This window comes from Triticum urartu, chromosome 7 (assembly GCF_003073215.2).
Source record: "Triticum urartu cultivar G1812 chromosome 7, Tu2.1, whole genome shotgun sequence".
NCBI lineage: Eukaryota > Viridiplantae > Streptophyta > Magnoliopsida > Poales > Poaceae > Triticum > Triticum urartu.
Window position 1 is genome coordinate 128,704,775 of NC_053028.1, and position 13,665 is coordinate 128,718,439.

At 50.0% G+C, this 13,665-nt stretch overlaps 1 long non-coding RNA gene across 8 annotated transcripts; it reads left to right on the top strand.

The window, feature by feature from the left end:
- Window positions 1-1,615: 1,615 nt before the first annotated feature.
- On the top strand, window positions 1,616-5,723 carry LOC125519423. 8 transcript variants are annotated; one of them, XR_007288241.1, is made up of 8 exons: window positions 1,616-2,377; window positions 2,774-3,003; window positions 3,292-3,514; window positions 3,654-3,888; window positions 3,972-4,048; window positions 4,727-5,009; window positions 5,164-5,336; window positions 5,410-5,723. It is a non-coding gene; the product is annotated as an uncharacterized LOC125519423 (long non-coding RNA). The 8 variants fall into 8 exon arrangements; XR_007288239.1 differs by having other exon boundaries at window positions 4,727-4,875; window positions 4,975-5,261; XR_007288238.1 differs by having other exon boundaries at window positions 1,617-2,377; window positions 5,108-5,261.
- The last annotated feature ends 7,942 nt before the right edge of the window (window positions 5,724-13,665 follow it).

Genomic DNA, 13,665 nt, shown 5'->3' on the forward strand with positions numbered 1-13,665 from the left:
TCTGGCTGTCTGACTCGTACTGTATAAAGGAGAGACGACCTGCTTGGAGTTCCGATTGGCTTCCTTCTCCGCGGTGGCGGCGTCGTCAGATCGATCATCGCGCGTGTGGATACCTTGAAGTCTATCTAGGGTTTTACAGGAATAGCTTTTGCAAGTATGCATGCCGTGAAGAACTCTGCCCGCTTTTCTTACGCTTCTGTCAAAAGAAAATACTTCTTTTGTCCGAAAATACTTGTTCAAAAAATGAATGTATCTAAATGTATTTTAGTTTTAAATATATTCATTTGTATTCATTTTTACGACGAGTATTTCCGAACGGAGGGAGTACATCTTCAATCGAATGAAAGTCTACGACAGCGACGAGCCTGCAATCCAAGTTTGTTTTGTTTGCTAATAAAGTCGTTGTTCTGTCCTACTTAGACTGTTTCATTTAGCTTGGTGTCACGACACGACACTCCTAATTAACGTCTTAGCTTGGCATCTCACCTAACGAATAAACTCCATCGATCGATCGGCTCCTTGCCCAACCACGAGGTGATTTTTTGTTACGCGCGTCAACCCCAAACAGTGCAGGCTGATCGATCGAGTTTATTTATGGTTGTTTTCAGCTAGCCGACAGAAGAGCATTATGATTCCGTTGACGGAGTGCGGTGGTTTCACTGTTTTGCATATGTACGGTCCGGCTGATTGATTGGTGCGAAACAAAGAGGGCAAGAGGGATATAACTTTTTTGGTCTGAGGATAACGCTGGATACTGTAGGGCTCAGCACCTGGACAGGAATTATACAGGGAAACCATCCACGTGATATGCCGAGATATTCGGCTCGTCTTCATGGATTGTCGGATGATGAAGTTAGGTTGGCACATGCTGTCTGTCTCACTGAACTTGCTCATTGTTGACATGCAATGATACTTATGATAGTACGTCGCTACTGGCTCGAATGGGAAATTGGGGAACTTCCTTTATTGTCCACGGTGCATTCTAGGGCGAAAGAATCTATTCGGTTATTGTGAACTTGAGATACAATTGTGCACCAACCTCCCCAGCTACCTGCGCGCACTTGTGCACCATTTTGGCACGGTAGAAATCTCGAGCGCACAAGAAACAGCCACCAGAATAACCACCTGCACAACTGTCCGGTGATAGACGTAGACGGATGGCCGGGTGTCAACGACCACGCAACGAGAATCATCAAGCAGCGGCAGTACGTTACGTACATACGCACGCACGCACGCACGACTGTACAACGAATTCAAAAGTCAGATCTCGAAAAAAATTCAAACAGAGTCAGATTTCGAATAGGTTTGAAAAAAGGGTCCGCGTCGTGGATGGAGCTGACCGGAGAGAGCGACCGCACATAGCAGCATGCATCGCAGAGGGACGAAGCGACGAGTCGGCTTAACAGCGGGGCGGGTGGGTGGTAACATATGCAGCAGCGCACTGATGGTTTCGTACGTTTCAATCTTTCCCTAATCTTTCCCTATTTATATATATATAATAATAAACCAGCGGTCGCCTCTGGTCGTACGTCGTCGGTGTTTTTGCGAAAGAGCCCCTATATTACTTTGAAATAAACCCGCAGTCCTGTTTAAGTGGATCTGATAAAACCGTTTTGACAAAAAACACCCTGCCGCATTTGCCCGTGTCCGCCGCCGCCGACCGCAACCAGCGCCTCCACGCGCGGGCGGCTCGCGCCCGTGCCTCCCTGCCGCCCCGCGCCGCCGCCCACCGGAGCTCCGCTACCGGACCAACGCGCCGCCATGCCCTCCTCTCCTTCTTCCTTCCCCTCCCTTTTGTTCTATTTCTCACATCCCCCTCTCTCTCTCCTTCGCAGGAAGCGGAAGCCATGGCCCTGGACCTCCATGCCAGATCGCCGCCCCGCGCCGGCCGGCCATCGGAGCGCCGCCGCCGGACCAACGCGCCGCCCTGCCCTCCTCTCCTTCTTCCCTCCCTTCCTCTGGTTCTATTTCTCACATCCCTCTCTCTCCCCCCCTTCACAGGAAGCGGAAGCCATGGTCGTTGGATCTCCAATGCCGGACCGCCACCGGAGCGCCGCCTCCGGACCAACGCGGGTTGCCGCGCTGGACCGCAAGCGGATGCACTGGTTGTGCTCGACGGAGATGGGCCCTGTGTGCGTGCCCCCGCAGCCTGGACGAAACTCCAGCGAGGCCATGAGCTCCCGATTCCCAACCCGGGCATAGGAGCGTACGGGAGCGCCGTCGTGGATCCTGAGCGTCCTAGGTCCGCCGAGGCCACGGGCTCCCAAGCCGGGCATAGGTGCGTACTGGAGCAACGCCCGCCTGGGCGAGGTCCTCCTGCTTCTGGAGGAGGCGAACAAGCCGAGCCAAGCCATGAGGCGCCCGTGGCCAACACAGTGTATCTTTCAATTGAACTATCTGGTGTTTTTTCTACGTATCTGTGTCATTGACCATTGTCTAGAGTGTGATTTCACACGTTTGTTTTCAGCCAATCATCTATGAAGTGCGACCTTTCATGCTTGAATTCTACAATATCCACTGATGAATTTCATGCTTTTAGTGAACCTCAACAAATTCATGGAAAACGTATTTAATTTTGCTCATCTGATTCGCTTTGCTGCATTATTAGTATGCCTGCCAGACTCCAAATTCAAACCTATAGCCTATAATAAACCCCAGTTTTTTTAATCAAGTTTAAACATTTCAGTTCCGTTTTTGGGTTGGAATTTATCAGTGGCCATGTAAGACTGGAAATTGCTCACCACGTGTTCCTTAATGTATATTGTGCCAATAGCTATTAAACCTTCGATATGCTGGAGGGTGATGAGGTGACATGGAGCTAAACATAGATTGAAGATTCTGTCATGAGTTCCTCAGAGAAGATAGAACAAATGAGTATGGAGATCCAGCTGTTGAAGACGCCGAGGGACAAGAACATTCAGGAGTTGTTCACCTAATGGGTTGGTGAGAACAAGAATACAGTTAACATCATCACAGAGCCCTGCACATCTCGCATGCGAGGCAGTATGTCCCTTTTTCTTTAGCACAACTCATATGTCTCTTCCTACCGGGGAGCGTTCGTAATACTTTGCCTGATTCTATTATGGATTACCCATTTTGTTTACAAGTTGACGTACTTATTAATTTGGTGTCGTATTAACTACACCGGAGTCTGTTCTTGTGCAAAGGAAATTAGATTGGGATTGGCCGCACATCTTAAATGCATCTAGAAAGTTAACCACAGATAGATTTCACTCTTATCGCCCTTCTATTCAATACATTTTGATTGCTGAAATTTGAAACAATGACCAGGTTCTGTAGGAAGCACAAGAAAGTGGGTATGAAAGCTATGAGACGATGGCCAATACAGATATTGACAGGGCTGGAATATCATTAGAGTCCGGCGCCAACGAATATACATAGCGACTTAAAGTGTGATAATATATTCATAAATAGTCCTGATGGAACAGTGAAGATCGGCGACTATATGGTCTGGCGACATTATTGCATCAATGGAAAAAGCAAAGTGTCAAAGGTGTGTGACATTGTGTTTTTCTGACAGCTACGGATCTGTGAAAATATACCTATTCTATTTACTGTGGATACACTCTCAGGTTACTTTGTTTAAAAATTTATTTTAGTCGTGTACTAACAACCATTGTGTTAAAATGCAGGCGCATTAGACTTTACGGCACTAGAACGCTTCACTGGCAATACAATGAGTTGCTTGGGTATTCCAATCCCCTTGCTGAACCCTGTGCTATTCGCAGCCTCTTCTGTCAATCCAGCAGCACACCGCTGCCCTTCGCATCCTCCCTGCATCACTGCAACTGGGCCGTGCTCACATCGTCTGCGGTCACATGCACAATCTCTGCGCTCGACGCTGCCTCCACCGAGATTCATTGCAAGGTCTGTTCATAGCCACGGTTCCTGCTCCGTACCATTGTTGATGCTCCTGTTAATGGATAAGTGTCCAACAAAATTACCTGCAGGGTGCCTGAAACGCCCACTGCTGGGTACATGCATACAACAATTATGCCATGTCTTCCCTATTCGATCGGTCGCACATGTATGTTTCTTTTCCTTCTTTGTTTAGTTTTAAAGAAAAGATTAATTTCTGAACTCACCATATTTTTATACTATATATAAGCATGGATGACTAGAATAGTTGATTGTCAGTTCACTTATATTTCTCCTATGGAAAGGAGCATCAGTTTTACGCATGCTTCCCGGGTCCTTGGTGAGAGGCCTCTGTGATGTTATTCTTTTAGGTAAGCTTTACTCAGGTTGCTACTCATGTCACAGTGTCTGTAATTTAGCTAGAGTCAGGTTCAGAGTTATTGACTGAATTTTTGGGGCACAACTATCAAGCAACCTGAGTAAAGCTTACCTAAGCCAATGATTTTGTTCTTTTAGCTAGAGCCAGGTTCAGAGTTGTTCACTCTGGATTTTTTGGGCACAACCATCAAGCAAGCTAGCACGTATTGTTTAACTGAAGCAAAGGGCAGCTAAGCTATGAATGCTTCATTCTTTGTTCTACACAAATGCAGCTACTATTTGTATTTGATCTGAGAAAAGGTGCAACCAATTGAAGTTATTTTGAAGAATCTGCACCTGAGTATATATATGTTCTGATTTTATAGCCTGCAGAGTCTGTAGAGTAAAGTTTGTACATTTTGTGAATCGCTTTGTTCCGCTTTCCCTTGGTGTATAGTCTATACTGTATCAGATTATTTACTATGTGCAGATTTGTTTGTGCCATTGCCGATCATGTACTTCTTTCTGTGCTTGGAAGCATAGTCTCATCGTATCCCCTAGATCTGTATAAGTATATTTAGCTCACATACACTTGGCATTTGTTCTTCAAAAGGCGATGTCCTCGATGCTGGACTCCTGGTAACAGTTTATTACATGTTATTTCTTTTTTTGGTGAGTCTTTTCTTGAGATTTAGGATTATGGAGTTAACGGGTGTTACTTTTGACCTGCTAATACAGCTGCGTTAAACTTTTTGCTCTTCGAAAGCAACTATGTAAGTCTGACGCTAACATAATGTTTACTGCTAAAATACTTCAGTAGGTATAACTTAGAGTCAGGAACACAAGTAGAATTTCATAGAAATCTGTCTAGCTCCTGTAGATGAAAGACTTCCTGCAAGTGAGCTCTTGAATAACTCTTACCTCCAGGAAGATGAGGTCTATTCCAGCGCCTTCAATTTCAGTCTCTCTGGTCTCAAGTGTGACTGAAGATGGGTGGCAATCTGCAAGTTTCGTGCTTTGGAAGGGTGAATTCTTACTGAAAAATCATATGTATCTTACCGACCATATTAATTTATTGCTAAGGTTTACTCATACCAGTGGTAAATATAGCACTGAAGAAACTTTTAAATCAAACTTTACTTCAGTCTTTAATGACACTACGAATTATTTCAGGCTGTTTAAAGAATGCCGAGTTGTCAAGCGAGGAAATGCAGTGGCTGGCGTTGCCGGGCATGGGACGACGTCTCTAGGCTCCTGCCTGAGGCAAGCCTCTCCGGCCTCCTCGGATGCCCTCTAGGAACTGGCACTGCGTATGATGGTCTCCTCACCTAGCACCTAGGTTGACCTAGCCACCGCCATCGAAGCGGAGAGTTGACAACATATGTATGATTGTTGGACGTGTCAGTCCTGCCATTGACATGTTCAAAACTATGAATTGAGTGATTACAAATATGCTTTGATCAATGAAATGAAAGGACGTTCTGTTACATCTTGTTGTGCAGATATAGGGCTTGAATTATTTTCGATCGTATCATCTTGGCCCTATAATAAAAAAGCGAGTGTGGGAGTGCGCGACCAGTTGCTACCAGTATCAAGGTGCACTTGATGTGTAGTTATCAGTCAATGAGAACCATAGAAAAATGGAGGCATAGACTCTAGGAGTATATATCCGCTCCCCAAAAAATGGTGTGCTATATATTGAATGGTTCAATATAGGTCAGTGAGTTTGAGGCAACAAAAAGCTTTAGAGCTAAAATCAATAGGAAAGGGTATTTGTTTCTTAAGATGTTTTTTTTGATAAATGTAAAAAAATTTGAATTAGTTAGTTAGTAATAAGAGAGAAAAGTAGACCATGACTTGATTGTCTATTTATCCTTGCTCCATATTCGAAGTTTCTGCCAGCTGCTGTCGTCAACCTACCCTTGCATGCCATCTACTTCCAATTCACTTTTGCGAGAGGTGCATGCCTGACCGTCGACATTGATGCATCCTCTCACTCAACATCGTGTCTCCGCAGGATGGAGCTTAGATCGGTGAACCGCATAATGGTCAACAAAGAGGCAAAAAGTAGATGATTTTGACGCTTTCGATGGTGCATGCGGAGATATTTTTCACCTTTTGCCTATAGCAACACACGGGTCTTCTGCTAGATGAGACTAGGGCGAAGCCCACCGTCATTATAAATTTTCATAATTACAAGTCGGTGTAGGAAGGGGCTCATGAAAGCCGCGTGCTAGAGTGTGATGACCAATCCCCGGTTCGGCCGTTGGCACCCATCAACAATGCACAACAGATCAGACTTTGAGTGACCCTCCACAACCCAGGTCCTTGATCCCGCTCATGGTAGTGAAGCACTGCGATGGCCGCCAATGACACCCTACTCAGGGTGCTACTTTCCACGACGGCCTCCATGTTGTCACTGTAGCGGGATGCGTGAGACCAAGTGTAGGGAATAGCTTGCGGAGAGCGATCCTCATGTCCAGCTCGACAAGATTAGTTTTTAATGTTTTAAACATTCCATTGTGATTGCACGTTAATGACATGTGTGTCGCAATGGCTGGGATTGACGAAGTCCAGACATGTTGTGATTAGAGGACACTGCGGTAATCGCCGGTGGTGAGGGACTAAGAAAAGTGGTGACACGGTGTCGGTGAGGGACTAAGACAAGTGGTGACACAGGTGGGACACCGTGTTGAAATAGAAGACGTTGAATTGTGGGGGTTTTGAGCCGTATTTATCGGGCCCGTTGCAACGCACGAGCATGATTACTAGTTAGTGAAAAGAGACGAGTCCCTTGCTTGCCGATCCATCCGACCCGCGACGATGCGCTGCGCGTCATCGGCGCGTCGCTCCCGCGGCTGCGAGACAGACGTTGCTCCGAGCATCTACAACCGAACCTCTCAAATCCGCCCCATACGCTCGGACAAACTGACCGATCACTGCTCGATCATGATTTTTTAATTCAGACGGACCTTTCAAATAGCCATCAAACGCCCGTACTGACCGACACCCCCCATATTCAGCCCAAAAATGAGGCGGATATGGGGCGCCCCGGCGCGGTCGGGCACGCCCGTCACGTCGGACTGACGGAAGAGTCCTAGTCGGAAACGCCCTCAAACCCGGTGGTCCGAAACTCGTCTCCTCCGTTGGACCGGGGGCGCCGCGTGGCGCAGCTCCGGCGGGCCGCATAGTGCATTGATCGACTATTTAAGTCGACTGGTGGCATCGAAACCCTACCATCCATCCACATCTTTCTCCTCCTGTCTGCCGCCACCGCCACTTTCCACTCCACCCGTCCACCTAGTAGCCATGCCCCCACGCCGTCGGGTAAGGAGCGAGCCCTTTCTGACGCCGGAGCGCCGGCTCGAACTCCTTGAGCAGATCCGGGCAAGGTGCGAAGCCCGAGTCGCCGCGGGGCTCCCTCCGGATGCAGTGGATCAGGATGAGCCGGAGGAGGAGGATGTGGGGGACGCAGACGACGGGGATCTGCAGGCGGAGCAGCAGGCTATCCTCGATTCCCTCGGGTCGAAGTCGACTGCGGAGGCAAGACGCCGTTGCCGGCAGGAGATGGAGGCGCAAGGCCGCGGACGAGGCGGAGATGTTCGCTTACATGGATGAGGTCGAGTAGGAAGAGGATGAGTCTGAGCCCTCCTACCCGCCCGTCCAGCCGACGTCCCGCACCATCGTCATGGACATCTCGGACAACGAAGAGTAACTAGGGGTAGCACGTAGATGTAGTACGTAGGATTACTTTTGCATGTTTTGTATGAATATAGGGATGAAATATGAGAGCGAAGGATGCGAAGTGGCTAATTTGAGACGTGTCCGGTCAGTGTCCACCAACGCGTTCGGACGTGTTCGCGGGCGTCTGAAGGGCCGGATTTGCTAAAACCGGTTGTAGATGCTCTTATGTCACCCCACCCATGAAAAACTATGGTTAATTTGTAGTTGTTCGTACCGTGGGCAGGCTGAGATTTTTTGACAGGCAGGGTCGAGAAGATGGATCAGCTTGGGACTGTAGTTTCATGGCACTATTCGCCAATAGACTTGCTTTGAGCATTCTCCCATTCTTATGTTCGGCGATTTGTGCCTACGCCTGACGACCGGCATTCCGGCGACAACGCCATCGGCCAAACCAAGAACTTCATTGGGCAGTCGTCGCATTATATGAGTGACAACGATGCGCCGACGAGCCTTTGGACCAGCACCGAGCCCGGACGACGGCTGTTCATGTACTTGCCGACGAACCGCCGACGGGGTAGATCCGAACGGCCAGAGGTGGAGTCAGTACCTGCATGCGGCCTTGCCATGGCTTTTTGGCCCGGTGCCCGGCCAGTCCATGGCACGTCGCGGCCTCCCGCAGCCGGGTGAGATCAAGTCCGGTTGGATCCGCTCCAAATCCAACCACCGGGTGCGCTATCAGGTGGCCGGGTTTGGGTAACTCAATAGGGTTGCGACAAGGGTAGGAGCGAGCGCGTGGCCGAGTTGCACAGCGGCACGTCTGGGGAAAATGGCAGCGGCAGCTCAGGACGAGAGGGGCAGGGGTGCAGCTGGACCGAGGGGGCATGTTGGGGATATAACTACTGGATATGAACCGCCCAGGAGGGGCTGGGTCATACCGCTGGCGGCTTATTCATGATGATGGCGGATCATACAAACCCATTGACGGCCCAAGACCCAGTGGCGACTTAAGGCCCAAGAGGGTGAACCGCCATATGTTTATGACTTGTTTTGTAAAGCACACACTCTTAATATTGATCTAAAATTTAAACCGGTCAAGCAATTCCTTCGCTGTTTCGATGAAAAAAGGCGCAAGGCTATTGGTGAAGAAGTGGTCCGGCTCTTTGCGGCTGGGTTTATTGTTGAAGTTTTTCATCCTGAGTGGTTGGCTAACCCGGTGTTGGTACTTAAGAAAAACGGTACTTGGCGTATGTGTGTGGATTACACAAACTTAAACAAGGCTTGCCAGGTTGATCCTTTCGCTTCCCCCGTATTGATCAGATCATTGATGCTACGGCGGGTTGTGAGCATTTGAGCTTTTTGGATGCTTACTCTGGTTATCATCAGATCAAGATGACAGTTAAGGACCAGGAGAAAACATCTGTCATTACTCCCTTTGGAGCCTTCTGTTATGTGGCTATGCCTTTTGGGCTCAAGAGTGCCCAAGCGACTTACCAGCGATGTGTGCAAAATTGCCTTCATGATCAGATTGGGCGCAATGTTCATGCTTATGTGGATGGTATTGTGGTGAAGTCAAGGAAGAAAGAAACCCTGATAGACAATTTGAAAGAAACTTTTGACAATCTCCGGGTCTACAAGATGATGCTTAACCCGGCGAAGTGTGATTTTGGCATGCCAGGAGGCAAGCTCTTGGGTTTTCTGGTTTCTGAAAGAGGCATTGAAGCTAACCCGGAAAAGATCTTGTGTGCTTCTTTCCGGTGTTTGCTTCTTCGGGTTGGATCCGGTAACGTCGTGTTTGTGAGGACCCGTTCGCCTACGTCCGTTTGACTTCTTCATGGACTCGTTCTTCTTCCTTGCGGGATTTCAGGCAAGATGATCATACCCTCGAAATCACTTCTATCTTTGCTTGCTAGTTGCTCGCTCTTTTGCTATGCCTATGTTGCGATACCTACCACTTGCTTATCATGCCTCCCATATTGTTGAACCAAGCCTCTAACCCACCTTGTCCTAGCAAACCGTTGTTTGGCTATGTTACCGCTTTGCTCAGCCCCTCTTATAGCGTTGTTAGTTGCAGGTGAAGATTGAAGTATGTTCCTTGTTGGAACATGGAGTTGTTGTTCCTTGTTGGAACATGTTTACTTGTTGGGATATCATTATATATCTTATTTAATTAATGCATCTATATACTTGGTAAAGGGTGGAAGGCTCGGCCTTATGCCTGGTGTTTTGTTCCACTCTTGCCGCCCTAGTTTCCGTCATATCGGTGTTATGTTCCCGGATTTTGCGTTCCTTACACGGTTGGGTAATAATGGGAACCCCTTGACAGTTCTCCTTGAATAAAACTCTTCCAGCAATGCCCAACATTGGTTTTACCATTCGCCGCCTAGCCTTTTCTTTTCCCTTGGGGGTCGCGCGCCCAAGGGTCATCATTATTTTAAACCCCTGGGCCAGTGCTCCTCTGAGTGTTGGTCCAACTTGTCAGCCGCCGGTGGCCACCAGGGGCAATTCTGGGCTGGCCTACCGGAAGTTTGGACAATCCGGTGTGCCCTGAGAAAGAGATATGTGCAGCTCCTATCGGGATTTATCGGCACATTCGGACGGTGTTGCTGGTTTAGTTTTACCTTGTCGAAATGTCTTGTAACCGGGATTCCGAGTCTGATCGGGTCTTCCCGCTAGAAGGAATATCCTTCGTTGACCGTGAGAGCTTGTGATGGGGTAAGTTGGGACACCCCTGCAGGGTTTTGAACTTTTGAAAGCCGTGCCCGCGGTTATGGGCAGATGGGAATTTGTTAATGTCCGGTTGTAGAAAACCTGAAGTTGACCTTAATTAAAATATATCAACAACGTGTGTTACCGTGATGGTCTCTTTCCGGCGGAGTCCGGGAAGTGAACACGGTGTTGGAGTTATCCTTGACGTAGGTTGTTTTAGGATCACTTCTTGATCATAGATTTCTCGAACGTGCTTTGCCTTCTCTTCTCGCTCTCTTTTGCGTATGTTAGCATCATATATGCTAGTCGCTTGCTGCAGCTCCGCCTCATACCTTTACCTTACCCATAAGCTTAAATAGTCTTGATCGCGAGGGTGCGAGATTGTTGAGTCCCTGTGGCTCACAGATACTTCCAAAACCAGCTTGCAGGTGCCGATGAGTCCGTGCCGATGACGCAACCAAGCTCAAGGAGGAGCTCGATGAAGATCTTGTCCTTTGTGTTGTTTCGTTCTAGTTGATCAATAGTGGAGCCCAGTTGGGGTCGATCGGGGACCTTGTCGCATCTGGGGTTCTTCTTTTATTTTGGCTCCGTAGTCGGGCCTTGATTGTAACTGGTTGATGTATTGCTTTATTCATGTGTTTGTGTGAAGTGGCGATTGTAAGCCAACTATGTATCTCTTTCCCTTATGTATTACATGGGTTGTGTGAAGTGGCGATTGTAAGCCAACTATGTATCTCTCTCCCCGACGGACGGGCTAGGGCAGGACAAGGGCATATGCCATTTGCATCCGTTCAGCCGCAAACTTGGCCCAAACTTGGGCCACGAAAGGGTCGAAAGCGGACAGAAAACGAACGACGGTCCGTTTGCGGCCACACGTTGGAAGGCATGCTCTGTCTCACAAACAGACGTGCGCAGACGTGATGGGGTCACGTGTTGGAGTTGGCCTCAGAGCATCTCCAGCCGCGTCCCCAACAGGCCCTCCTTAGGCGTTTTTGCCACGCCGGCGCCCAAAAATCGGCCCAGTCGCGCCCCCAGGACCCCGTTTTTCGCCGGCTTGGGCCAAAATCGACGTCGACGAACCCAAGCCGAACCCTGCGCGCTGGGGGGCGCTCGGGGACGCCGGGGCGAGGGTTTTGGTGCTAAAGCGCGATGGGCCCGTCGAGTCAGCGGCACACGCCTCGTCTTTCCCAGAACGCCTCGATTTCCCGCAGGGAAACAATGGCAAGGCTTCCGCCGGTCAGCCTTGCCATTGATTCCTCACGGGCGGCGCATCATGGGCTGGCTGGCGCGGCGACGCCTCCCCTTTCGCCACGCGTTCACACAACCAGGACTATAAAACCAGAGGCTTCCCCTTGCCGCTGGCCACACCAGCCCAAGTCCGTCGAGCCCAACCAACCGCCGTCCCTCCCGCACGTCGTCGAGCTCTGCCGCTCTCCCCTTCCTCCCCTTCCCCTTCCCCTCTAAATGGTTGAACGCTTCCCCGGCGACTCCGCGGCGGCCAATGGCTTCGGCCGCCACTCGCTCTAGGAGGACGAGACGTGGCTTCTCTTCGAGGCCAACATCTCGGCGCCGCCGGACATGCGCACCGGGCCGATGGGGTGGAGGCTCAGCAACGGCGGCGTCCCCATCAAGAAGGAGAAGGCCGGCAACGACTTCGGCGACTTCGCCGCGCTCATCGACTTCTTCACCCCGTAGATGTTTTTTTAATATATATATATATATATATATATAAACGCCGAACATGTTGAATATGAATGTCAAGTTTGCCGAATTTTAGCCTAACTTTGTCGAATTCTGATTTTCTTAAACTAAAAAAACGCGTCTGGGGCGACCCTAGGGCGAGCAGCTGGGAACCCTCTTGCCCCCGCGCCGATTTTAGCGCCAGCTCGCCTCCAGGGGCTCGTAAAATCGCCGCATGAGGCCAACTCCACCACGCGACCCTATCCTGTCCGGCCCTGTCCGTTTGGGGTAAAACGGACAAATAGCGCGGCCCAGCATGCGGCCTCAAACGGACAAATGTCCGGATTCCGTCAGTTTTCGACCCATCCCCGGCCCAAACTTGCGCTCTGTTTGGGGTGAAACGGACGCGCGCGGACAGCCTGGACGCACACCCTTGTCCCCCCCGTGGCCCGCCTGTCGGGGACACTAGCAGTCCCTCCGCTCCCAACGCTTCCACCCTCTCTCCCCCGCCCCATGCGGCCACTATTCTCCGGCCGCCTCCTCACCGCGCAGCCTTCGGCCGTCCCTACCAAACCACTTCTCGACATGGCTGCCACCACGCCCGTGCTTTCGCCATAGTTTTGGCCGTCGATCGGAGGTTTGGCCGTCGCCATCTTTGCCGGCCACAGAGGGGACAGGACCGCCGGCGACGCACCACGGCGGCCTCGGCAGCTTCCGACGAGAGCTCCAGAGCGGCCAGTAGTCGGCCGGCAACCACCCCTGCTGCGTCGAGGTGATCATCGCGGCCTCTTCGCCACCACGACCGCAAGGTGTTCGGCATTTTTCCCACAAAGGTATGGACAGTGGAGACGACTTTTTCTTCCATCACTTCCTTTGTTCATCGGACGATTCGTCGTCGGATGATGAAAATCTTGTGGTGGTTGCACTGGTCGTTCACGACCACATTCAACGGTAGCTTCCTCGGTACAGGGGGGGTCAGTCCCTGGCCGTGCTCCCAACCTGAACCGCAACAGGGAGAGAGGCCACGCCCTGCTCTATGTTGATTACTTTGCCAACACCCTGCTCTTCAAGCCGGATAAATTCCGTTGACATTTTCAAATGGCAAGGCATGTGTTCAATCGTATCCGAGAAGGAGTGGTTGCTCATGACCCATACTTCGAGTGCAAGACGGATGCCCTTGGCAAGCTTGGATTCTCCTTTTACCAGAAATGCACCGCGACCATCCGCATGCTTGCATATGGAATTCCAGGCGATCTGGTAGATGAGTATGTGCGTATGAGTGAGACATGTCTGATGTCAATGTACATGTTTTGCCAGGCTGTGATCGAGGTGTTTGGCCCAGAGTACTTGAGGCAGCCA